Source organism: Sorghum bicolor, chromosome 10 (assembly GCF_000003195.3).
Source record: "Sorghum bicolor cultivar BTx623 chromosome 10, Sorghum_bicolor_NCBIv3, whole genome shotgun sequence".
Taxonomy (NCBI): domain Eukaryota; kingdom Viridiplantae; phylum Streptophyta; class Magnoliopsida; order Poales; family Poaceae; genus Sorghum; species Sorghum bicolor.
The window spans coordinates 24,795,323-24,823,100 of NC_012879.2; the positions used below are offsets into that span (position 1 = coordinate 24,795,323).

General features: G+C 40.5%; 1 pseudogene; it reads left to right on the forward strand.

Annotated features, from left to right (window-relative positions):
* LOC110431120 overlaps positions 1-27,778 on the forward strand; it is a 124,286-nt pseudogene that overhangs the window by 83,573 nt on the left and 12,935 nt on the right.

A 27,778-nucleotide genomic window follows, 5' to 3' on the forward strand; every position in this document is an offset into this window, starting at 1 on the left:
ACTGTAGCAGGGCGGGCGCCCAGGAGAGTAGGGCGGGCGCCCTGCCTCCGAGCCCGATTGCCTTCCCGTTCGTTCCCGTGGCTTCTGGAGTCTTCTAGATGGTAGAAAATTGTGCGGCACGTTAATATCTCTATGTAAACCTGACGTGTGGGCCTTTCTTCCGTATTTCCTGATAACCCCCTGCAGAAATAGACAAACACCAAAACTCGTGGAATTCTGTCAGATAAAACCCTAAGTCTAGGTGTTGGTTGCATTTAGATCCTTTTCCATGATTAGTTGATGGTTAAATATGAGCATTAAGGACCGTCAACAATCATCAAATTCGAAAGGAGCATCCTTGGATAGTAAAAGAGTAAGTGGTCTAGCAATGAATGAAAAATATTTTATGAATCTACGAAAAAAACCAGCATGGCCAAGAAAGCTTCGAATTCCTTTTATATTCACAGGTGGAGGTAGTTGTTCAATTACTTCAATTTTAGCTTTGTCTACCTCAATACCTCTTTCAGACACTAAGTGTCCCAGCACTATTCCTTCCCTAACCATGAAATGACATTTTTCCCAATTAAGGACTAAGTGCTTTTCTTCACATCTTTGCAAAACCTTGTCTAAGTTTTCAAGACAACTATCAAAAGTTTTTCCATATACACATAAATCATCCATGAAAACTTCCATAATCTCTTCAATCATATCAGAAAATATAGACATTATGCATCTTTGAAAAGAAGCTGGTGCATTACATAACCCAAAATACATTCTACGGTAAGCATAAGTTCCGTATGGGCATGTAAAAGTGGTTTTGCTTTGATCATCGGGATGGATCGGGATTTGGTGATACCCTGAATATCCATCTAAGAAACAGAAGAACGAATGGTTCGCTAATCGCTCTAGCATCTCATCTATGAAAGGTAAAGGAAAATGATCCTTTTTCGTGGCTTTGTTTAGTTTTCTGTAGTCTATGCACATCCGCCACTGTGTGATGGTGCATTGCGGAATTAGCTCGTTCTTTTCATTCATAACAACAGTCATGCCTCCCTTTTTAGGCGCAACTTGAACTGGGCTCACCCACTCACTGTGCGGCACAGGATATATAATCCCTGCATGTAGCAACTTTATAACTTCCTTTTTAACTACCTCTCTCATCGCGTTGTTTAGTCTACGTTGAGGCTCTCGAGAAGGTGAAATAGAAGGATGTGTCAGAATACGATGGGTACAAATCATAGGACTTATTCCTGTAAGATCTTGGAGTGAGTAGCCGAAAACTAAGTGATGTTTCTCAAGAATAGTCATCAACCGCAGAGTTTGCTCATGACTGAGTTTATCACTAATGATCATAGGAAACTCTGGATTATTGTTTAGGAAAGCATAGATAAGACCGGGTGGTAAAGTTTTAAGCTCTATGGGAGGTCTAGGCGTTTCTGCAAACTCGTCTAAGGGTTCAGGTTTAGAAGGTTCAACTTCTTCTTCTATGAAGAAAGGAGCTTCTTCTTCTTCTAAGTCTGGTTCATTTAAAAGCTCTAGAGATGCAGCCTTTACCTCCTCCATAGGATCAGGAAAAAGATATGACTCGGCCTTATTATTTAAGGAGTGAGAAATTATTATGGGAAATTTAAAAGTTTTTCCAAAAGAAATGTGTAGCTTTCCAGTATGACCTTCATAAAGGAGTCTTCTAAAAGGTTGTCCTATCAACAGGTCGAAGTCCCATGTATTAAAGATATAGAAGTTCAAATGAACCATGGAGCCTTCTACCATAACGGGTAGGACATTAATAATTCCAAGACTGGGGACTAATTGTCCCAAAGATTCCTTTATGACTTTTGTTGTGGGGGTTAAGACCAAATTCTTAAATAATTTAAGTGCAAAAGATTCAGACATGATGTTGATCCCCACAACAGGATTATAGAGAGCATCAAATCGATCAGAATCATAAGCACAACGTATAGTTATAGGAGGTGTGTCCAAACAGATCACATCAGAGGAAAGCTCTGACTCCTCCAACCATTCGCTGCTCATGACTGCGATAAGCTCTCTCAATTGATGTTCAGATAGCAAACAAATGCTAAAATGACCGTTTTGGGGTTTGTCTATAGAATGGTAGTTTGAAATGTTTCTAAAATCGGCAAAAAGATCAGATTCTATATCCAGCATGAAATCAGGTGGTGGAATTCTTCCTTTTGTGGCTCAGAACTTGGGATAGCTAAAGTAGATGGAGAATTTGGTAGAGTGTCTACTTCAGCTTTGTGGGTTTCATCATGAAGGGTATTATCCATCTCAGCTTCTAGGATTCTATCTAGGATCACTCTAGCGTCATCAGTAGGGATGCGAAAGAAAGAACCTCTAGACATTGTATGTAGCATTTGTTTATGATCTTTCTAAAGACCTCGAAAAAAGTGAAATAAAAGAACAGGGTCTTCAAGATTATGGTTTGGACCAGATTCTAAAAGATCAGAAAAACATTTCCAGGATTTTCCCAAACTTTCATTATGTTTTTGTTTAAAAGATAGGACTTCGAGTCTAAGGTCGCCGAAACGGTCGAGGGAATAAAAATCTAGGCAAAAGTTGGCTCGTAGAACTCCCCATTGTTGACGGTCCTTAATGCTCACATTTAACCATCGACTAATCATGGAAAAGGACTTATATGCAACCAACACCTAGACTTAGGGTTTTATCTGACAGAATTCCACGAGTTTTGGTGTTTGTCTATTTCTGCAGGGGGTTATCAGGAAATATGAAAGAAAGGCCCACACGTCGGGATTACATAGAGATATTAACGTGCTGCGCAATTTTCTACCATATAGAAGACTCCAGAAGCCACGGGAACGAACGGGAAGGCAATCGGGCTCGGAGGCAGGGCGCCCGCCCTACTCTCCTGGGCGCCCGCCCAGCTACAGTGCCCAATCAGGACTCTCTTTCGGGACAACGCTCCACCGACCTAAAGGATCAAGGAAAACCGTGCGATTAATGTCGGTTTGATCCAACGGCCCATATTCACTTGAAGGGACTATAAAACTAGACCCCCTGGCCTCTGGAGATCATACCTCTTCTACAGAATCAAAGCTAGGGTTTCAATTCTTCATCCAAGTATAGAGGATCCCTCTAGTTCTTCTAGTTCTACCTCTAGTTCATCTAGATCTAGTTCTAGTTCATCTAGTTCTAGTTCTAGTTCCTCTAGTTCTAGTTCTAGTTAGTTCTAGTTGTAATCTAGAAAATAGGGAGAGAGAAGAGGAGAGCGGAGGAGGAGCCGGATCTATCGGATCTTCCGCAACATTGTACTTTTGCAGCAACTTGTTCGTTCTTCATCGTTCTCTAGGTTCTTCAATTCATAATTCCTGAGTTCTTTAATTACTTTTATTTACATTCAAGTTATTTATCGGATTCCCGCTTGCATCAAGTGCTCTAATCTTTGCAACATTAGAGTAGTAATTAATAGATTAGGCGTGGTGTTTAGTCTTGCAATTACCTAGAATTGCACCCAATCCTGCGGATTGTTGTGGTAGCCTTAAGGTAGTGACAGCCCTAACGGTCGACGTATTCCACCTCGTTCGGATCGGTGTTTGTAGGACCGTAGTCAGAGCTTCCTAGCCCCCTTCTCATCTCTTTCTGTGGTTAGTGTTCTGATGTCCCGAAATAGATAATCTTGAAGTAATTCTTGATTCTTAGATCAACTAGAGAACTCTCAGGAAACTACCTCTCTTCCCACCAAAAATAATTATATAGTTATCCTTGGGCGATCTTGGATCTTAATTAGTACACTCACGTTCTCTGTGGAAAATCGATACTCTGGAATACTCCCGGGTGAAAGGTACATCGGTATCCATGCGCTTGCGGATTTTTCTGTTTGCGTTTAAAATACCCAACAAGCATTCTGGCGCCGTTGCCGGGGAACGGTAGCTGTGCTAGTTTCGAACCAAGTCGTCCGTGTATCCTTTTTCTTTTCCTTTTTTACCACACTCACCTTACCATTTTCACCACACCACATGGATTTGACTCCTATCTATAAATTCTTTGCTCCAAAGGGCGAGTTATTAGAGCCACCACCATCATCACATCCAATTCTTACAGATGGCTATGACCTCGGCCCTGATCTAATAGCCATGATTCAGGAGCAACCCTTCTCTGGGCAAGTAGATGAAGATCCATACACCCACCTTAGAGAATTCGAGCAGTTGTGTTCTTGCCGATCTATTTCCGGCATGACACAAGAAACCCTTAAATGGAAATTATTTCCGTTCTCCCTTTTGGGAAGAGCAAAAAAGTGGTATGCTCATTCTGTAGGAGGCGTTAATGGAAGTTGGGATGAACTTCGAGACAACTTTTGTCTCGCTTTCTTCCCAATTTTTCAAATTTCTGACCTTAGAATTGAAATTCTTACATTCAAACAAAGAGAGAAGGAAACTTTAGGAGTAGCTTGGGCTAGGTTCACAAGCCTTACCAATTCCGGTCCAAACCTTTCCCTGCCTGACCATGTACTGTACTACCACTTTTATCGTGGTCTAAACAAGGAAGCTGCTCTTCACCTCGACATTGCTTCAGGAGGATCATTCACACACAAACTCACAGATGAGGGGAGAGCCATCCTAGAAAGAATCCTTGAAAATACCCCTTATACAGGTATTTATGATGAGTTTCCTGAAGAAGAAAAAGAAGTCGAGCCTAATCTTAAACCAAAAGATGAGGAACTTGCAACCGAGTCAGAAATTCCACCTGACCTATCTATTAATTTGGTTGTAGAGAAACCTCCTGATAAGGGAATGCAAAACCAACTAAAGGATGATGAACCACCACCTTTAGAGCATCCCTTTGAATTTGAGGAAGATCTTTTTGAAGATTATGGAAACACCTCGAATTTTCCTATCCAAACACGACCTCTAGCAAGGACCACTCAATCTGTTCTAAGAGTAGAATCTGTTGACATAGAACACATCAAAAGCCTTTCGGCTATTCTGAGTTATGAATGGCTAACAGAAGCTGAGCTGTCTCCTGAGGTAGCTCGAATCTTCACTCCTTCAACCATTCTTCTGTGCCAAATTAGAGGGTCCCCTAGGAAGGTCCACTACAATCCATATGTTGGGATAAATGTTATTTCTAAGGAGTTAGCTGACACTCTTTATCCCAACGAGTCCATAACCCCATCTCAAAAACTTTTACAAAGTCCATCTGGATTAATTCTAGAAAGCCATGGGGTATTAAGGGCAATTCCTATTAGAATCAAGGACTCTGGAATATGTCTAGATTTTCACATTTTTGACATACCAGAGATTCCTCTGTTGATTGGTAGACCAATCATAAAACTTCTACATGAACAACCACAACGAGGTCATTTAGACTTCAAGGTTGGGAATTCCACTATTGTTGTTCCTCTTGCTAGATCAATTAACACGATAGTGGAACCCAAACTTGAACCAGATCCTATCGAGGAGATCTTAATGCTGACTCAAGAGGAGATGGCCCAACCATTCTTTAATCATGAACACTTTGTTCAAGAAGAAGAAGAGTTGGTAGAACCCATTGAGCTAGACAAAAATGAACAACCTTCACCTCCTTTGATAGAATTAAAACCTCTTCCTTCTGGCCTTAGATATGTCTTCTTGCACAATAACCCAAAAACTCCAGTAGTTATCAGTGACAAGCTTTCCGATTATGAAACACAACAACTTGTCACTGTTCTTGAAAGGCATAGGTCAGCATTTGGCTACTCTCTCGAAGATCTCACGGGCATTAGTCCCATTCTCTGTACTCATCGTATCCCTATTGATCCCAATTCTACACCTTCAAGGGAACCACAACGGAGACTTAACAATGCTATGCGAGAGGTTGTTAAGAAAGAGGTCCTCAAACTCTATCGTGCTGGGATTATTTATCCTGTGCCACATAGTGGGTGGGTTAGCCCTGTACAAGTAGTGCCAAAGAAAGGAGGAATGACGGTCGTTAGGAATGAGAAGAATGAACTCATCCCGCAACGAATTGTCGCTGGGTGGCGTATGTGTATTGACTATCGAAAACTTAACAAGGCTACAAAGAAAGATCACTTTCCGTTACCCTTCATTGATGAAATGTTGGAACGGCTTGCAAACCACTCTTTCTTTTGTTTCCTTGATGGTTATTCTGGATATCACCAAATCCCAATCCACCCAGATGACCAAGAAAAGACTACCTTTACATGCCCGTATGGAACTTATGCATACCAACGAATGTCGTTCGGATTGTGCAATGCTCTCTTTCCAACGGTGCATGATGTCTATTTTTTCGGACATGATTGAGAAGATCATGGAGGTTTTCATGGATGATTTTACCGTCTATGGCAAAACCTTTGATCATTGTTTGGAGAATTTAGATAGAGTCTTGCAGCGATGTGAAGAAAAAGACTTAATCCTGAACTGGGAGAAATGCCATTTTATGGTTCAGGAAGGAATAGTGCTAGGACATAAAGTATCCGAACATGGTATAGAGGTGGACAAAGCAAAGGTTGAAGTTATTGAAAAACTTCCACCTCCCACGAATGTGAAAGGAATCCGTAGCTTTTTGGGACATGCAGGGTTCTATAGACGCTTTATCAAGAATTTCTCTCAAATTGCTAGACCCCTAACTAATCTCCTAGCTAAGGACGCACCTTTCATCTTTAGTGATTAGTGTCATGAATCTTTTCAAACTCTTAAGAAAGCACTCATCTCATCCCCGATTATCTAACCACCTAATTGGAATCTTCCTTTTGAGATCATGTGTGATGCTAGCGATTTTGCGGTTGGTGCCGTTTTAGGACAAACCAAGGATAGAAAGCATTATGCCAAATCCTACGCTAGCAAAACCTTGTCTGGACCACAGCTCAATTACACTACAACTGAAAAAGAGCTTTTGGCTGTTGTCTTTGCTATAGACAAGTTTAGATCTTACTTAGTGGGGGCAAAGATAATCATCTATTCAGACCATGCTGCTCTCAAGTACCTCCTCACTAAGAAAGATGCTAAGCCTCGTCTAATTCGATGGATTCTTCTACTCCAAGACTTTGACATAGAAATTCGAGATAGGAAGGGAGTTGAGAATTCCGTAGCCGACCATTTATCTAGGCTTCAATATAAGACAACACATGATGAGCTTCCCATAAATGACTACCTAAGGGATGACACCCTACTTAAGATAACACATGCAGATCCATGGTACGCAGACATCGTAAACTTTATAGTAAAAGGCTATGTCCCACCTGGTGCAATCAAAAGGAAGTTGCTTCATGATAGTCGTTTCCACCTTTGGGATGAGCCATATCTTTTCCGAGTCTGTGCTGATGGACTCTTGAGAAGGTGTGTTCCTATGGCTGAGGCTACTCAAATTATGGAAAGATGTCATGCCTCGCCATATGGAGGACACTATGGAGCATTCCGGACACATGCTAAAATTTGGCAAAGTGGTTTTTTCTGGCCAACGATGTATGAAGATACAAAGGACTTTGTCAGGAGATGCCACCGATGTCAAAAACATGGGAATATCAACTCACGAAATGAAATGCCTCTCACAAATAATCTTCAAGTAGAACTTTTCGATGTATGGGGCATTGATTTCATGGGGCCATTCCCTATGTCCGGGAATTGCGAGTATATCTTAGTAGCTGTGGACTACGTGTCCAAATGGGTAGAAGCCCTACCTTGTCGATCAGCTGATTCAAAACATGCCAAGAGAATGTTCCATGAAGTAATCTTTCCTCGCTTTGGTATACCCCAGATAGTTATAAGCGATGGAGGTTCCCACTTCATCGACAAAATCTTCCGGAAGTACCTAGCCGATCATGGAGTGCAACACAACGTCGCAACACCATACCATCCTCAGACTTCCTGATGCACTTTGGGCATATAGAACTGCATTCAAAACACCCATAGGCATGTCACCTTATCAACTTGTATATGGAAAAACTTGTCATTTGCCTGTGGAAGTAGAGTTTAAGGCTCATTGGGCACTCAAGAAATGGAACATGGATCTCAACCTCGCTAGTGAGAATCGTCTGATGCAACTATCTGAGCTAGAAGAATGGAGAGAGAAAGCCTACCACAATTCAATGATTTATAAAGAGAGAACAAAACGATGGCATGATAAGAGAATCAAGCACAAGGAGTTTAAGCCTGGAGATAAGGTTCTACTATTCAATTCAAGAGTTAAGCTCTTTGGGCATGGTAAGCTACGAAGTAAGTGGGATGGACCATACAAGGTTATTAACACTTCAACTCATGGAGCCATTACATCCAAGACGACATAGGTAACACTTTTAAGGTAAATGGTCAACGCTTGAAAATCTATCTCGAGCCACAAAACAACCTGGTAGAGGAACTTGATGTGATTGAGTTCATAGAATTCTCACATTAAGCTTTCATAAGCTCTAGACAATTACTTAACCCTTAACATGCTCCACAAGTTTTGTTGTCTATTTGGGTTGTGCAGGATTTTGAGGCTTAAGAAGAGTGAGACCAAACATGCACGCTACAAGAGTGAACGACTATGTCAACATCCAGCTTGGGGGAGGCACCCCCACGTGTATCTAGATAAGTATTACTTTTCTTTCTTGGTTTTATTTACTAGTATTCAGAAATAAAAAAATGCATAACCATGAAGCCAAACAAAGTTTTTCTTTTGAGTAATATACAATAGTTTTGTGTAATCCTAAGTTTTAAATAAAATAAAAATAAAGTTTGATTCAAGTCTAGGTAATTGACAAACATGACATGAGAAGGTCTGAGATACTATATAATATAGTTACATATTTATATAGAGTTATAGAGATATATTTTTATATATATATATATATTTATATATATATATATATATATATATATATATATATATATATGAGATCATAATACCTAGAGTCTTATAAGATATAAATATTAAAACTGTGGGCGCTTGCTTTGTTCAAGCCATTGTTAATTCATAGTTTTGGTTGAGAGAATTATCATGCTCCCAAGATCAAGATCTTTTTAAAAATATAAAAGATTCATTCTTCCGAAGTATTATTGCGTTAGAGGCATGGGACTATGCAAAAATTTGATTCAAAAAAAAAGAGAGTGAGACGAGAGGTAAAAATGGACAAGTGTCCGAAGTAGAATTAGGGGTACAAAGATACCCACCTGAGTGGAAAAAATGGACATGTGTCCGACAGTAGAATTAGGAGTACTTGCTGCCCACTTGAAAAAAAAAGAGACTGAAAAAAAAGAAAAAAAAAGAGAAAAAAAATGATAGCCCGTGGTCCCTCTAATAAGCAATATGCCAGTAAGAGATGACAAACTTTTCAAAAAGGTCAAAGGTCTTGATCTAGGAGTATGACATTCCTCTCCCTTGCTCCGAGCGTTGACATAGCAAAATGCGAAGTAAGTATGCTAAAACTTTTAAAGCTCTACTTATATATCTTTCGAGAAGAAGGCAAATGCCTCAGTTTTATTTTGCAGACTTATAAAAAACTCCAGAACAAAGGTAAGACAGAAGAACTTGAAACATAGTGCTTGACTTGATCATTCTGTTTTTCAATCACTTAAGACCTTAGTGATAACTTAAAAACCATGTAGTAAGAGGCATAAAAGTAACCCCTGTTTTCTTGCTAATTTTAGCTTTGCTCAGGGACGAGCAAAGGTTAAGCTTGACGGTCCTTAATGCTCACATTTAACCATCGACTAATCATGGAAAAGGACTTATATGCAACCAACACCTAGACATAGGGTTTTATCTGACAGAATTCCATGAGTTTTGGTGTTTGTCTATTTCTGCAGGGGGTTATCAGGAAATATGAAAGAAAGGCCCACACGTCGGGATTACATAGAGATATTAACGTGCCGCGCAATTTTCTACCATCTAGAAGACTCCAGAAGCCACGGGAACGAACGGGAAGGCAATCGGGCTCGGAGGCAGGGCGCCCGCCCTACTCTCCTGGGCGCCTGCCCAGCTACAGTGCCCAATCAGGACTCTCTTTCGGGACAACGCTCCACCGACCTAAAGGATCAAGGAAAACCGTGCGATTAATGTCGGTTTGATCCAACGGCCCAGATTCATCTGAAAAGACTATAAAACTAGACCCCCTGGCCCCTGGAGATCATACCTCTTCTACAGAATCAATGCTAGGGTTTCAATTCTTCATCCAAGTAGAGAGGATCCCTCTAGTTCTTCTAGTTCTACCTCTAGTTCATCTAGATCAAGTTCTAGTTCATCTAGTTCTAGTTCTAGTTCCTCTAGTTCTAGTTCTAGTTAGTTCTAGTTGTAATCTAGAAAATAGGGAGAGAGAAGAGGAGAGCGGAGGAGGAGCCGGATCTGTCGGATCTTCCTCAACATTGTACTTTTGCAGCAACTGGTTCGTTCTTCATCGTTCTCCAGGTTCTTCAATTCATAATTCCTGAGTACTTTAATTACTTTTATTTACATTCAAGTTATTTATTGGATTCCCGCTTACATCAAGTGCTCTAATCTTTGCAACATTAGAGTAGTAATTAATAGATTAGATGTGGTGGTTAGTCTTGCAATTACCTGGAATTGCACCCAATCCTGCGGATTGTTGTGGTAGCCTTAGGGTAGTGACAGCCCTAACGGTCGACGTATTCCACCTCGTTGGGATCGGTGTTTGTAGGACCGTAGTCAGAGCTTCCTAGCTCCCTTCTCATCTCTATCTGTGGTTAGTGTTCTGATGTCCGAAATAGATAATCTTGAAGTAATTCTTGATTCTTAGATCAACTAGAGAACTCTTAGGAAACTTCCTCTCTTCCCACCAAAAATAATTATATAGTTACCCTTGGGCGATCTTGGATCTTAATTAGTATACTCACGTTCTCTGTGGAAAATCGATACTCTGGAATACTCTCGGGTGAAAGCTACATCGGTATCCGTGCGCTTGCGGATTTTTCTGTTTGCGTTTAAAATACCCAACACCGATTCACCTCGTTGTTGACTTACCTTCTGACTATACCATTGTCTAGCTTCTCCCATTAAAGAAAAAGGAAAAAGCTTCCAACGTAAAGTTTTAACAGAAATGCCTTCAATGCGAAGACAATCACACGTTTGCTCGAAATCTCTAATATGAAGGTAAGGGTTTTCATCTTCCTTTCCTGAAAAGGATAGGTTTTGAATCATGGCAATCAACCTGGAACTTAACCTATACTGGGATGTTTGGATAGGCTATGAGGACTCCCATGGTAAAAGGTCATTTTTCCGAAGGTGTTGCAAATTGATAGATCGATTTAGAATCTTGGTTTTCCATAAGGTAAGAGTAAAGAAAATAAAAAATATAAAAAGATAAGAAAAGATAAAAGTATAGATACAAGCTAGTAGTAAGACTCAAGGTTATCTCAGCAAACTGTCTTTGTCCCCGGCAACGGTGCGAGAAATGCCTGTTGATATTTGGTAACACAATCAGAAATTAATCCGCAAGCGCACGGATATCGGTGAGCACTTCACCCGGGATGTTATCCAGAGTATCGTATTTATATTTTTACCACTAGGAGAAAGCGTGCATTTGACTAACCTGGTCTATTACTACTAACTTTTAGGCTACAAAGAATGTGACTCGATGTGAGTGATGTATAGAGAAGACTACAACCGTAATCTCATTCTAACCTTGGTAAGGATGATCTACTGTTCTGTTGGGTAGGCTCACGGAATCTAGACACCACAGAGGATGTTCGACTCGCACCTATAAACCCTGTCGATCCTACTAACGGGATATGGGCTACAAAGATAACTCGGAAATGTCACGTTCCTCGCTACTACCACGGTCCAGCTAGTCAGGGGATATCTATGAGTATCCTAGCCCAAACACCATGTTTATGCTAGAGATGATTACTCTAAACTCTACGCGAAGAGATCAAAGTAAACTCATAAACCAAAGAACAATAAAACAAGAACTTACTAGAATTTAGAAGTTGAAATACTAAAGAATCCTAGGAGCAAGCCTCGGGTTAGAAGACTTGATCCCATAGGTACAACTTCGGAGTAGACACCGACAGGCCGGGCTTCCTCCGATCTACACCTCCACTCTATCTCTCTCAATCTAGTAGAACTAGTCTACTCTCACATTGGATGCTAAGCCCTAAGTCTATGTAGAGGAAAGGTTATCCTTCGAGGGCACCTCTCAACTCTATAATGAACTTGTTATCCTCCAGGAGCCAGGGGTCTGCTTATATAGTCCCCTCAGGTGAACGTGGGCCGTCGGATCAAACCGACATGGATTGAACGGTTATTCTTGATCCTTTAGGTCGGTGGAGCATGATCCGCGTGATTCACTGTGATTGGCTACAGGAAGTGGGCGGGCGCCCTGCCCCCAGGCCCGATCGCCTTCCCATTCGTTCCCGTGGCTTCTAGAGTCTTCTAGATGGTAGAAAATTGCGCGGTACATTAATATCTCTTTGTAACCCTGACTGTTGGGTATTTTAAACGCAAACAGAAAAATCCGCAAGCGCACGGATACCGATGTAGCCTTCACCCGGGAGTATTCGAGAGTATCGATTTTCCACAGGGAACGTGAGTGTACTAATTAAGATCCAAGATCACCCAAGGATAACTATATAATTATTTTTGGTGGGAAGAGAGGAAGTTTCCTGAGAGTTCTCTAGTTGATCTAAGAATCAAGAATTACTTCAAGATTATCTATTTCGGGACACCAGAACACTAACCACAGAAAGAGATGAGAAGGGGGCTAGGAAGCTCTGACTACGGTCCTACAAACACCGATCCGAACGAGGTGGAATATGTTGACCGATAGGGCTGTCACTACCCTAGGGCTACCACAACAATCCGTAGGATTGGGTGCAATTCTAGGTAATTGCAAGACTAAACACCACGTCTAATCTATTAATTACTACTCTAATATTTCAAAGATTAGAGCACTTGATGCAAGCGGGAATCCAATAAATAACTTGAATGTAAATAAAAGTAATTAAAGAACTCAGGAATTGTGAATTGAAGAACCTGGAGAACGATGAAGAACGAACCAGTTGCTGCAAAAGTACAATGTTGAGGAAGATCCGACAGATCCGGCTCCTCCTCCGCTCTCCTGTTCTCTCTTCCTATTTTCTATATTACAACTATAACTAACTAGAACTAGAACTAGAGGAACTAGAACTAGAACTAGATGAACTAGAACTAGATCTAGATGAACTAGAGGTAGAACTAGAAGAACTAGAGGGAGCCTCTCTAATTGGATGAAGAATTGAAACCCTAGCTTTGATTCTGTAGAAGAGGTATGCTCTCCAGGGCCAGGGGGCCTTGCTTATATAGTCTTTTTCAGATGAATCTGGGCTGTCGGATCAAATCGACATTAATCGCACGGTTTTCCTTGGTCCCTTAGGTCGGTGGAGCACGATCCGCAAAGTTGAAGCTGATTGGTTACTGTAGCTGGGCGGGCACCCAAGGGGGGAGGGTGGGCGCCCTACCCCCGGGCCCGATCGGACTATCGTTCGTTCCCGTGGCTTCTAGAGTCTTCTAGATGGTAGAAAATTGCGCGGCACATTAATATCTCTATGTAAACCCGACGTGTGGGTCTTTCTTCCGTATTTCCTGATAACCCCCTACAGAAATACACAAACATCAAAACTCGTGGAATTCTGTCAGATAAAACCCTAAGTCTAGGTGTTGGTTGCATTTGGATCCTTTTCCATGATTAATTGATGGTTAAATATGAGCATTAAGGACCGTCAACAAGGTCCCCCAAGCTTAACCTTTGCTCGTCCCAGAGCAAAGATGAACTCAAGAGTTTCTGTAGTGGTTTCATGCATTAAAGATACACATGCGTTCAAACTAGATCTCATCTCTAGGTTAGGGTAAACTGTTAAGATTTAAAACTTACTCATTTTACCTTCCACCATTGGGCTTGCAACCGTCACTTGTGTCTTGAGCAGTTAAAAGATAGAACGGTCTAATCAAGCGCCATGTCTCATGTTCTTGATCAACTATAGCTCTGGAGTTTTTGCAGATTTTCAAATAAAACTCAGAGATTCCTTGTATGACTCTCTCTAGTCTCTCTTTTGTGGTATTTCTAGATCCTTACCAAGGCAGTAATGGTATATGCCTTCTCTCAAAGTATGTAGTATTTTTGGTATGGGGCATAGTGGCATTGCCTTCTCTCTCACCCTACTCTAATAAGGTTTTGATATCTGGACCTCATAGGTGGGAGACAGCTAATACATACTTACAAGACATTTATTGCATAGTCAAACCATGGATCCAGAAGAACAAGTCAATAAGTCAAATCAAGATGTGCATGTGTGGCGAATGAATGGTGCATGGTAATGATGGTGATAACAATGGTGAAAGTCTAATTCTACTTATGCTCTTTTGAGGGGATACATACCTTTCTTGCTCTTTTGAAACTTCTTGAGGAGAATGAGATGCTCTATATTTTCTTTTTCTTTTCTCTCAGGTGGGTATCTTGTACCCCTAATTCTACTGCCGGACACTTGTCCATTTTTACCTCTCGTCTCACTTTTTTTTTCTTTCGAGGTTTCGGGCACTTGCCCCTTTTTATTTCCTCGTATTCTTTCTTTTTTTTCTCTCTTCTTTTTTTAGAGCACTCATCTCCTGAAATAATATAGCAAGTGGTAGTAGCCAAAATAACTTGAGCATTTATTTTATAGGGGAAAACAGAAATAGGAGAATGTTTTTTTGGCTATTCTCTCCCGGATTAGGAGTAGAATATTTTTGGGTGAATCTGGAGATGGAAATGGATGGTGTATGTGAATGCGTACTTCCGGAGTAGAAGCAGCATGTGTGAGTGAACGCACAAGTGAATCTTGATTTAACCACATGACAAGCTCCTAAGGGTCTACACAGCTTGACCACACTCAATGCTCATAAGTAGTAAAGTAAATGTGTGGTTCATAGTCTAGCAAGCATGTATATATGGCTATGGTAGGAATTTAAACTCTCATCATACAGGAACTCATCATGTATCATTTTAATGATTTTCAAAGATAAAATTCTCCAAAATTCTAGCATCTCTAGGAACAGATAAACAACAGGTCAACCTTCCCATATCGTATCCGTTAACGACTTAGACTTTAGATCAAGTACTCTCCCCACAACATCAGGTTTAGAGCAAATCTTAATTAATACCAGTCATGCCTAAACTTGAGAGAGATTTCAATTTTGAGAACTAATCATGGCAGAGCAACTATTCATCATTTCCATGTGAGAGCTTATCATGAGGGTTCATAGCAAACTTTATTTATTTATTTATTTAGCAAACTAAGCAAAGATATATATAAGCACAAAATCTTTATTTGGGTTTTTATGATTATGCATCTTTTTATTATTTGAGTAAAGTATAAACGTGAGTAGAACACTTAGCTGGATAAATGGGGGTGCTCTCCCCCAAGCTAGATTTTTACGTAATTTCTTCTGATGTAACTAGCAGGTGGCGGAGGTGTATTTGAATGTCGGTAGCACCCTGACAGCGATTAGGATGTCCTCCGTCTGCTAGTCTTCTTTGATCCTTGAATTCTGTGGAGCTCAAATAGACAACAAAGCTTTGTGGAACTAGTTAAGTGTTAGCATAAGTATCTAGCCTTTATCATGTTGAGCTTCCTCAATAAATGTTACTCTCTTTAGTAGGATCATAAATTTATTTTTATAATTTTATTTTTATAGGATAGGAATATATTTATTTCATTTTTTTATGCCACCACAGTGAATGTACTTATGGGTTTTATGCCATGAGCATACTCACATGGGGCTTACTATTTTAAACATTTTTATTTTATTTTCAAGATGATATGAACCTGATTAACTAAAATAATTGAAAGGAAAAAGATAACTACCAAGTTTACCTCTTGGCAAGGCGTTCGGTGTTTTTACGTCCTCCGAACGGGACTCTCTGTTTTCTCAATCGTCCTAGGATTCGCTGGATGGCGTAGTCGGTGGTTCCGGCGGCGCCTCCTCTTCGTGTATAACAATCTTCTCTCTACACACCTAACTCGGTGCTACGGTCTCCTTAGGACAGTTCTGTTCAAGTTGTGTGTCTTCAGACATTACCACTTCTCCTTCATAGTCTGCCCATCCGTCCTTTATGATTTTCCTCCTCTAGTTACGGTTGCGTCGTCTTCTTCTTGTCCTGACCTGCTTAGAGTCTTCAACAATATAGTTAGGGTCAGTAAAATAGCGGCGTACCTTCTCAGAGGGGAAATGCATATGGACTTCTCCAGTTCCAATGTAGATGATTGCTTTAACGGTGCTGAGGAACGGTCTTCCAAGGATGATGGGTGGATCGTACTTGTCTTCAATCTTTCAGAATGTCTGATCTGCCATCTGGAGCTGAATGTATGTCAGTTTCAGGGGCATGGTTCCGAATAGGAGCTGATAGGTGACTGGGTCGTCCTTTTTGGTCAGGAACGGTGACTTAAGTCGACGGTCTTGACCTCCTTGAACTGCAGTGACCATCTTAGCTGACTTGGTCCACATTTGCTTGTTCCTGTTCCTCCTGTTGGTCCTTCCTTGGTTCATGTCAGGATTGCTCTAAGATTTGTGTAGTCTTGTTCTTGAAGAAAAACGTCTCCATCCTTCCCTTGATGTAGAAACTGATCTTGGCAGCACTAGCGTAGATGACAGCTCCCGAGGTGTTCAGGAATGGCCTCCCCTGAGTATAATGTTGACGCTGGAGCCAAAGTCACAGAGTGCTTCTGGGAAGTCCACCATGCCGATGGAGATCGGGATGACGGGGCGTGCTGGATTGTCTCTCTTGACTGGCAGAAGGTCAGTAATTACTTCCACAATGAGGTTACTCCAGTAGTTACATCCTCAAGCATCTCAGGGCAGTGTTTGCATGAGTGTCCAGTATCTCCAGTGTGTTTGTGCTCGTATATCTAGGTTCTTCACTTGGTGGAGTCTGGGAGTTGTAAAAGTCCTTCATATTTTGCTCGAAGTGTACCTGCTCATAGAGACAAGGTAGAGATCAAGTGCATGGGCCCTGTTGGTGGAAAACACCAACAGAACCAAAAGTGTATTTGCTCTTCTCTATCCTTAAGCATAGTGAGCAAGACATAGTTGATGGATAATAAGATCATGAGTGTAGCATTTAAAACATTCGTCAGATCAGATCACTCAACCTAATGGAAAGATAATCTATCTATACTTATGTTTATATATATATATATATATATATATATATATATATATATATATATATATATATATATATATATATATATATATCTTCCAAAGATTGAGTGTGCAACATTTTAGCTCATATGATTAGGAGTGTGGGATCACAAAGGTGGAAGGACTAAACATATTGAATCGATTGGGTTGGTTAATCTAGAGTTGTAAATCTTACATGTTTGTCTCTTTTACTCATGTGAGTGCCAGAAATAAGGAGAAGCTTATAGAAGTGATAGTCAAGTACCTTAAGATTTTACCTTTCTTGAAGAGTAATGGTACAGTATTACCTTATGGAAGCTTTCCATTCTTTACGGTTGTGCATCGTGTTGGTGGCACCCTCCATGGATCATCTCTTGTGAGCTATGTCTTCCTTGTGTAAATTGTTAAACTTCATGTGTGTCTCTCTTTGTCTGCAATGCGAGTTTATCTCCGGACTTCCCAGGTCGATATTGAAAGTTTTCTTTTTTTCTCCAGGGGTTAGTCTGACAAAATATACCAATGTCTACACAAGTAGTTTTTAGTTCAATAACCAAACTAGACTCCATGTCTAATTAGATTAAGGAAGTCTGTTTAACCTAAGCACCATGCTTAATTTAAAAACCAATAGAAGTATGTACAGTACTTCCAAACTAACACTTACTAGGATAAACAAAGGTAGCGTGATGGATTTTATAGAGATCTACTCAAGTGGAGATGAAGTAGTGTGATTACTATTTAACAAATTGAGCATGTCTCAAAGGTAGGGACAACCAACATAGCAACATGGCAAATTATGTTTTTATATAAAGTACTCCCCCAAGCTTGAATTTTGGAAAATTAAAGTTTGGATGAATTTAATTCAATGTTGTATGATGATTGGTTGTACATACCTTGTGCTTGTCATTCATCCGATCTTCTTGCTCCAATCCTGGAAAGGTTAGTGACAAGAATACCCGAAGGAATTTTTTTACAATTATCCTTATATGCTCAATACACAAGGTAATGTTGCAAATAATTAAAAGCTCATGTTACGATCTGATCAGTGCTTATTTTAGGACACTAAGCTTGTCCTTGGGAAACCATCAATTTATGTCGGCGAAGTGGTTCCCCCTCCAACGCTGACCTATATCAAGATCAACTCAACGAGATCTGCAAAATTTATTATAGACATATGCATCGACAACCGCCCTTTTAAAGTTTTTATAAATAGAAAGGAAGTGGGGGTTGGAGATCTCGAATGTGGTGATGTTGGAGAGACCAATGGATTGTGAAGATGTTGCATAAGAGCATGGAGTAAATGAAGTGGCTATGAAATAAATTCCATGCTCATTAATGCTTAGAGTGAAATCCATGTGGTGTGGTGAAAAATGGTCAGGTGAGTGTGGTAAAAAAAAGGGAAAACAAAAAGGATACACGGACGACTTGGTTCGAAACTAGCACAGCTACCGTTCCCCGGCAACGGCGCTAGAAAGCTTGTTGGGTATTTTAAACGCAAACAGAAAAATCCGCAAGCGCACGGATACCGATGTAGCCTTCACCCAGGAGTATTCCAGAGTATCGATTTTCCACAGGGAACGTGAGTGTTCTAATTAAGATCCAAGATCGCCCAAGGATAACTATATGATTATTTTTGGTGGGAAGAGAGGAAGTTTCCTGAGAGTTCTCTAGTTGATCTAAGAATCAAGAATTACTTCAAGATTATCTATTTCGGGACATCAGAACACTAACCACAGAAAGAGATGAGAAGGGGGCTAGGAAGCTCCGACTACGGTCCTACAAACACCGATCCGAACGAGGTGGAATACGTCGACCAATAGGGCTGTCACTACCCTAGGGCTACCACAACAATCCGCAGGATTGGGTGCAATTCTAGGTAATTGCAAGACTAAACACCACGTCTAATCTATTAATTACTACTCTAATGTTTCAAAGATTAGAGCACTTGATGCAAGCAGGAATCCAATAAATAACTTGAATGTAAATAAAAGTAATTAAAGAACTCAGGAATTGTGAATTGAAGAACCTGGAGAACGATGAAGAACGAACCAGTTGCTGCAAAAGTACAATGTTGAGGAAGATCCGACAGATCCAGCTCCTCCTCCGCTCTCCTCTTCTCTCTCTCCCTATTTTCTAGATTACAACTAGAACTAACTAGAACTAGAACTAGAGGAACTAGAACTAGAACTAGATGAACTAGAACTAGATCTAGATGAACTAGAGGTAGAACTAGAAGAACTAGAGGGATCCTCTCTACTTGGATGAAGAATTGAAACCCTAGCTTTGATTCTATAGAAGAGGTATGCTCTCCAGGGGCCAGGGGGCCTTGCTTATATAGTCTTTTCAGATGAATCTAGGCCATCGGATCAAACCGACATTAATCGCACAATTTTCCTTGGTCCCTTAGGTCGGTGGAGCACGATCCGCGAAGTTGAAGCTGATTGGTTACTATAGCTGGGCGGGCACCCAAGGGGGGAGGGCGGTGTTGGGTATTCTTAACATCATTACCAAAAGTAGACTAAGTTCTCTAAATCTAGCAACGGTGCCAAAAATACCAAACCTATCCCTCACACCACTTAAGCCAAGTTGTCATCCCCAGCATGATATAAGAGACGCGGTATTGAAATATGCAATTGCTCTTCTAAATAAATAATAAATTGGATCTGCAAGCGCACAGATTAATACCGATGCAGCATTTTAACCGGGAAGTATTCCAGGTATCGTTATTTATATTTTTACCACTGAGAAGGGATTAGCAATCATCACTAATGATTACAGAATAGAATATGCGATTGAGTATCTATCATTGCATGTATAATTGAGAACATTATATCTAACTCTTCATACAGGGATAAGTGTCACATAAAAGATATATGAAATAATAATAGTGACAAGGATAACTAATCTGATCTAGCCACATAATAAATATGATAAGCACCTCAATTAGATACTCTAGAAAGTCATTAGCATGGTATTAGAACGAACTACAAGAATATTCCCTAAGTTATTCTCAACTATATAGTCTAGCATATCATAGTTAGTGCAAGCATACTTAGCAATCATTGCGAGACAAGACTACGCCCATGCATAGTGATATTAGCAAGGAATATGAGAAACATAGCAATCACTCCCCTGTAATAATGTTGCTCTCCAGCCCAATACACGAGAGGGGGACTATATAAGAATCAATGAAGCTGTCACTATCACGAACCACCCCACGATCTGGCATATTGGGTACAATCGCAGATAAATACGGTATAAGTACCACGCCTACACAATATCTATCATTTACCCATGGATCCGATGGATAAACGCTATACGATCCTAAGCATGTATATAGATCCAATCTAACTAAGCCAAGTACATAACTATGATAAACTAAGAACAATATAATCTTGAATATAAGCAAGTAGAGCAAAGTCATAAGCAATATATTGAAGTAGAACAAAGTCATATTCATAATATTGAAGAACAAAGATAATTAGAAAGCAATTAGAAGCACAATTAGAGAATTACCAAGAATCCTCTTGACAGATCCGGAAACCAATCGAAGATTGACTCCTTCTAGTTCTAATCCTATGTAGCTATGCTAATCTAGATATCTAATTGATGTGGTGGCTCTAATCTTGATCAGAGGCTTCTTCTCCCTTGATGGAACAATGAATTAGGGTTGAGAGGCTCTCTCCTCCAGGGGCCAGGGGGTCTGGTTTTATAGTCCCTTCAAGTGAATATGGGCCCTTGGATCAAACCGACATAGATTGTATGGTTTAGATTCATCCTTTAGGTCGGTGGAGATCTCCCGCAAAGCAGAGTCCTGATTGGACTCAGGAGGTGGGCGGGTGCCCTGACCAACTGGGCGGCTGCCCAGGGTCTGGTCCCGTTTCGCCTCCGCTTCGGTCTCGTGGCTTCTGGAGTCTTCTAGATGTAAGATAATTGCGCAGCACGTTAATATCTTTACGTAATCCTAACATGTGGGCCTTTCTTCCATATTTCCTGATAACCCCCTGCAGAAATAGACAAACACCAAAACTCGTGGAATTCTGTCAGATAAAACCCTAAGTCTAGATCTTGATTTCATTTGGATCCTTTTCTTTATTTATTTGATAATTAAATTTGATACTTAAGGACCGTCAACAAATTCCCCCAAGCTTACCTCTTGCTCGTCCCTGAGCAAGGATAGACTCAGCTATGGATCATAATTTGCTGCAATATTTAAAATTTTGACGGTACACATGCTTTTAAATAAGATCTCATCTCTGAGTTAGAGTAAACTGTCAAGACTTAAAACTTACTTACTTTACCTTCACGATGGGACTTGTAACTGTCACTTCTGTCTTGAGTGGTTAAAAGATAGAACAGTCTAGCCAAGTGCCATGTCTCTTATTCTTGATCAGCTATAACTCTGGGGTTTTTGCAGACTTTCAAATAAAACTCAGAGATTCCTTGTATGATTCTCTCAGGTCTCTCTTTTGTAGTATTTTTGGATCCTTACCAAGGCATTGATGGTATATGCCTTCTCTCAAGATATGTAGTATTTGTGGTATGAGGCATAGTGACATTGCCTTTTCTCTCACCCTACTCTAATAAGGCTTTAATATCTGGAGCTCATAGGTGGGAGATAAAGTATACATACTCACAAGACATTTATTGCATAGTCAACAAAGAAACAAATCAATAAGCCAAATCAAGATGTGCATGTGTGGCGAATGAATGGTGTATGGTGATGTTGGTGATAACAATGGTGAAAACAATGGTGGTGGAAGTCTAATTCTACTTTGCTCTTTTGAGGGGATACATACCTTCCTTGATTTTGAAACATTATGAGGAGAATGAGATGCTCTTCTTTTTCTTGTCTCTCAGGTGGGTATCTTACACCCCTAATTCTATAATCGGACACTTGTCCATTTTTACCTCTCGTCTCACTCTTTCTTTTCTTTCGAGGTTCCGAGCACTTGCTCCTTTTTATTTCCTCGTATATTTTTTTTATTTTCTTCTTTTTTTTAGAGCGCTCATCTCTTGAGATAATATAGCAAGTGGTAGTAACAAGATAACTTGAGCATTTATTTCACAAGGGGAAACAGAAATATTTTTGGTTATTCTCTCCCGGATTAGGAGCAGAATATTTTTGGGTGATTCTGGAGATGGAAATGGATGGATATATGTGGATGGTACTTCCGGAGTAGAAGTAGCATATATGAGTGAACGTGCAAGTGAAATCTTGATTTAACCACATGACAAGCTCCTAAGGGTCTACACAGCTTGACCACACTCAATGCTCATAAGCAGTAAATAGTAAATGTGTGGCTCAAAGTCTAGCAAGCATGTATATATGGCTGTGGTAGGAATTTAAGCTCTCATCATACAGGAACTCATCATGCAACATTTTAAAGATTTTCAAAGATAAAATTCTCCAGAATTCTAGCATCTCTAGGAACAGATAAATAGCAGCTCAACCTTCCCATATCGTATCCGTTAACAACTTAGACTTCAGATCAAGTTTTCATCCCACAAGTTTAGGTCTAGGGCAAGCTTTAAATTATAACAGTTATATCTAAACTTGAGAGAGAACTTAAAATTTTCAAATTAGACAGAGCAACTATTTATCATATCCATGCTTAAGTTTTTGTTTAGATACAGATTAGCATATCCACTTTATTTATTTATTAAACACACTAAGCAAAAGACATATATAAGCATAAAATCTTTATTTGGTTTTCCCATAGTTTATGTGTATTTTAATATTCTAAAATAATATAAGTATAAAAATAGATAGAAATACTTATCGAGGTAAATGGGGGTGCTCTCCCCTAAGCTGAATTTTGACGTAATTTCTCTTGATGTAGCTAGCAGGTGGCAGAGGTGTATTTGAAAGTCAGCAGCATTCTGACAGCGATTAGAATGTCCTCCGCCTGCGAGTCTTCTTGATTCTTAAATTCTCTTGGCAAGGCGTTCGGTGTTTTTAAGTCCTCCGAACAGGACTATCCATTTTCTTAATCGTCCTGAGGTTCGTTGGGTGGCATAGTCGGTACTTCCGGCAGTGCTTCCTTTTCTTGTATAGTTATCTTCATTTTCCATACCTGACTCGGTGCTTCAATCTCCTCTGGATAATTCTGTTTAAACTCCACGTCTTCTGACCTTACAACTTCTCCTTCATAGTCTGCCCATCCGTCCTTGATGATCTGCCTCCTCTGGTTGCGGTTGCGTCTCTTTCTGACCTGCTTAGATTCTTCAATGATATAGTTAGGGTCAGTAAAATAACGGCGTACCTTCTCTGAGGGGAAGTGCATATGGACTTCTCTGGTTCCAATGTAGATAATTTCTTTAACGGTGCTGAGGAACGGTCTTCCAAGGATGATGGGTGGATCATACTCGTCTTCTCCCATGTCAACAACTTGAAAGTCTGTGTAGACAAGGTGATCGTCTATTTTGACTGGGACATCAGATACTATTCCTTGAACTTCTCGAAATGTCTGATCTGCCATCTGGAGCTGAATGTATGTTGGTCTTAGTGGCATGGTCCCGAACAAGAGCCGATAAGTGACTGCGGCCATTATGTTGACGCCCGATCCGGTGTCGCAAATCGTCTTATAGAAGTTATATCCATTTATGGATTAGTAGATGCTTGGCATTCCTGGGTCGTCCTTCTTGGTCAAAAACGGTGACTTAAGTTGGTGATCTTGGCCTCCATGGACTATAGTGACCATCTTAGCTGACTCGGTCCACACTTGCTTGTTCCTGTTTCTCCTGTTGGTCCACTTCCTTGATTCACGTCTGGATTGATCTGGAATTTGTGTAGTCTTGTTCTTGAAGAAAAATGTCTCCTTCTTCCCTTTGACGTAGAAACTGATCTTGGCAGCACTAGCGTAGATGATAGCTCCCGTGGTGTTCAAAAATGGCCTTCCTAGGATGATAGGTGCTCTCTCATCATTTCCGGTCTCAACCACTACGAAGTCTGCTGGGGCATATAAAGTACCAACTCGGACACAAAGGTTCCTCACTATTCCTTTTGGAAAAGTTATCGTCTGATCTGCAAACTGCAAACACATGGTTGTTTCTAATAAAGGATATATAAAGAATTTTTCATAGAGTACCCTGGGTATAATGTTGACACTGGAGCCAAAGTCGCAGAGTGCTTCTGGGAAGTCCACCATGCCGATGGAGATCGGGATGACGGGGCGTCCTGGATCGCCTCTCTTGACCGGCAGACGGTCAGTAGAAAATTCAGTGACGGGGTTACTCCAATTACCTGCATCAAACATGTCTACAAGATTTGCAGATTCTAATCCTTCCGGTTGTGATGGTATACCGGGGTTAGTAGTAGGAACAGCAACAGCTATTTGATTTAACTGAGATTCAATCATTTTATTAAAGCTAATTTGATTCTTGATGGCAGTAGAAAAATTATCCATTCTATTATTTATATTTTCTAGCATTCTATCATTTGATGCCAATTTCTTAGATAGGTTATCCATTAGCTTTCCTTGATTAGACACTAACTCTCTCAAAGGTGGAAAGTTATTATTATTGTTGTAAGAATTGTTACCTTGATAATTACCTGAGTAGTTAGGCCTCTGTTGATTCCAACCTTGATTTTGTTGAGGACGGTTGTAGTAGTAGTAGTAGTTGTTGTTGATGTAGTTCACATCCTCAAGTATCTCAGGGCAGTGGTTGCCTGAGTGTCCAGTGTCTCCACACTCCTCACAAGTCATGTGAGAGTCGTAGATGTGCATAACTTCTTTCTTGTCTCCAGCTCTATCGTCGAGCTTCTTCATGAGCAGGTCTAGCTTTGCAGACAGCATGTCTACCTCTTTCAGCTGATGCATACCTCCACCTCTCTTGCGTGTGTGGGTCCTCTCTTCATTCCAGCTTTGGTTGGACGCCATCTTCTCCGCAAGAGCTGTGGCTTGTGGTATAGTAAGTGATAAGAATGCTCCTCCAGCTGCAGCATCCATGGTCTCTCGGGCACTGTTGCTGAGCCCATGATAGAATGTCTGCATCAATAGCCAACTCTCCATTCCATGATGGGGACATTCTAGGATGTAGTCTTGAAAGCGCTCCCATGCTTCTGGAACAGATTCATCATTTTGTTGCTGAAAACTTGTAATCTTCCCACGGAGAGCATTGGTCTTGCCCATGGGAAAGAACTTAGCCAGGAAGTTTGTTGAGCAGAGTGCCCATGTAGTATTCTTCTCCTTTGTAGCGTAGAACCACTGCTTCGCTCTTCTAACAGTGAGAATGGGAAGAGGCGAAGTAGTATAGCGTCTTTAGAAACTCCTGCTATGGTGAATGTGTTGCAAATCTCCAGGAAGTGTTGTAAATGAGCACTAGCGTCTTCGTGTGCCTTCCCACAGAACTGGTTGGATTGCACCATGTTGATAAGTCCAGGCTTGAGCTCAAAGTTGCCATTGATCTCTGCAGCAGGTCCAGTGCGGATGTTGTCTGTAGTGGGAGCTGAGAACTCGCGGATTGATTTGTTCGCCATGGCTTTGAACTCTGAAGACAAGTTCCGGTGATCTTCTTGATTGGATGAAGCTTCTTGCTGAAGTGTTGATGATTTCTTTAGCTTGGCTCTCGTCTTCTTGAATAATGTTTCAGGATTGTCAACAAAATTTCCTAGAAGATGTCTTCTATTCATACATTCCCCTGCATAAGATAAAATAGAAAAATATCGGGGTAAAACTGTATGAGAGAATAGATAAGCTCAATCATATTAGTGATGCAAATGATAACTCAAAATCTTTTATTCTATTCCTGATTAGTAATCAACCTTGCCCGGCAACGGCACCAAAAATGCTTGTTGGGTATTCTTAACATCATTACCAAAAGTAGACTAAGTTCTCTAAATCTAGCAACGGTGCCAAAAATACCAAACCTATCCCTCACACCACTTAAGCCAAGTTGTCATCCCCAGCATGATATAAGAGACGCGGTATTGAAATATGCAATTGCTCTTCTAAATAAATAATAAATTGGATCTGCAAGCGCACAGATTAATACCGATGCAGCATTTTAACCGGGAAGTATTCTAGGTATCGTTATTTATATTTTTACCACTGGGAAGGGATTAGCAATCATCACTAATGATTACAGAATAGAATATGAGATTGAGCATCTATCATTGCATGTATAATTGAGAACATTATATCTAACTCTTCATACAGGGATAAGTGTCACATAAAAGATATATGAAATAATAATAGTGACAAGGATAACTAATCTGATCTAGCCACATAATAAATATGATAAGCACCTCAATTAGATACTCTAGAAAGTCATTAGCATGGTATTAGAACGAACTACAAGAATATTCCCTAAGTTATTCTCAACTATATAGTCTAGCATATCATAGTTAGTGCAAGCATACTTAGCAATCATTGCGAGACAAGACTACGCCCATGCATAGTGATATTAGCAAGGAATATGAGAAACATAGCAATCACTCCCCTGTAATAATGTTGCTCTGCCAGCCCAATACACGAGAGGGGGACTATATAAGAATCAATGAAGCTGTCACTATCACGAACCACCCCACGATCTGGCATATTGGGTACAATCGCAGATAAATACGGTATAAGCACCACGCCTACACAATATCTATCATTTACCCATGGATCCAATGGATAAACGCTATACAATCCTAAGCATGTATATAGATCCAATCTAACTAAGCCAAGTACATAACTATGATAAACTAAGAACAATATAATCTTGAATATAAGCAAGTAGAGCAAAGTCAGAAGCAATATATTGAAGTAGAACAAAGTCATATTCATAATATTGAAGAACAAAGATAATTAGAAAGCAATTAGAAGCACAATTAGAGAATTACCAAGAATCCTCTTGACAGATCCGGAAACCAATCGAAGATTGACTCCTTCTAGTTCTAATCCTATGTAGCTATGCTAATCTAGATATCTAATTGATGTGGTGGCTCTAATCTTGATCAGAGGCTTCTTCTCCCTTGATGGAACCATGAATTAGGGTTGAGAGGCTCTCTCCTCCAGGGGCCAGGGGGTCTGGTTTTATAGTCCCTTCAAGTGAATATGGGCCCTTAGATCAAACCGACATAGATTGTATGGTTTAGATTCATCCTTTAGGTCGGTGGAGATCTCCCGCAAAGCAGAGTCCTGATTGGACTCAGGAGGTGGGCGGGCGCCCTGACCAACTGGGCGGCCGCCCAGGGTCTGGCCCCGTTTCGCCTCCGCTTCGGTCTCGTGGCTTCTGGAGTCTTCTAGATGTAAGATAATTGCGCAGCACGTTAATATCTTTACGTAATCCTGACATGTGGGCCTTTCTTCCATATTTCCTGATAACCCCCTGCAGAAATAGACAAACACCAAAACTCATGGAATTCTGTCAGATAAAACCCTAAGTCTAGATCTTGATTTCATTTGGATCCTTTTCTTTATTTATTTGATAATTAAATTTGATACTTAAGGACCGTCAACAGGCGGGCGCCCTGCCCCCGGGCCCGATCAGCCTCCCGTTCGTTCTCGTGGCTTCTGGAGTCTTCTAGATGGTAGAAAATTGCGCGGCACGTTAATATCTCTATGTAAACCCGACGTGTGGGCCTTTCTTCCGTATTTCCTGATAACCCCCTGCAGAAATACACAAACACCAAAACTCGTGGAATTCTGTCAGATAAAACCCTAAGTCTAGGTGTTGGTTGCATTTGGATCCTTTTCCATGATTAATTGAT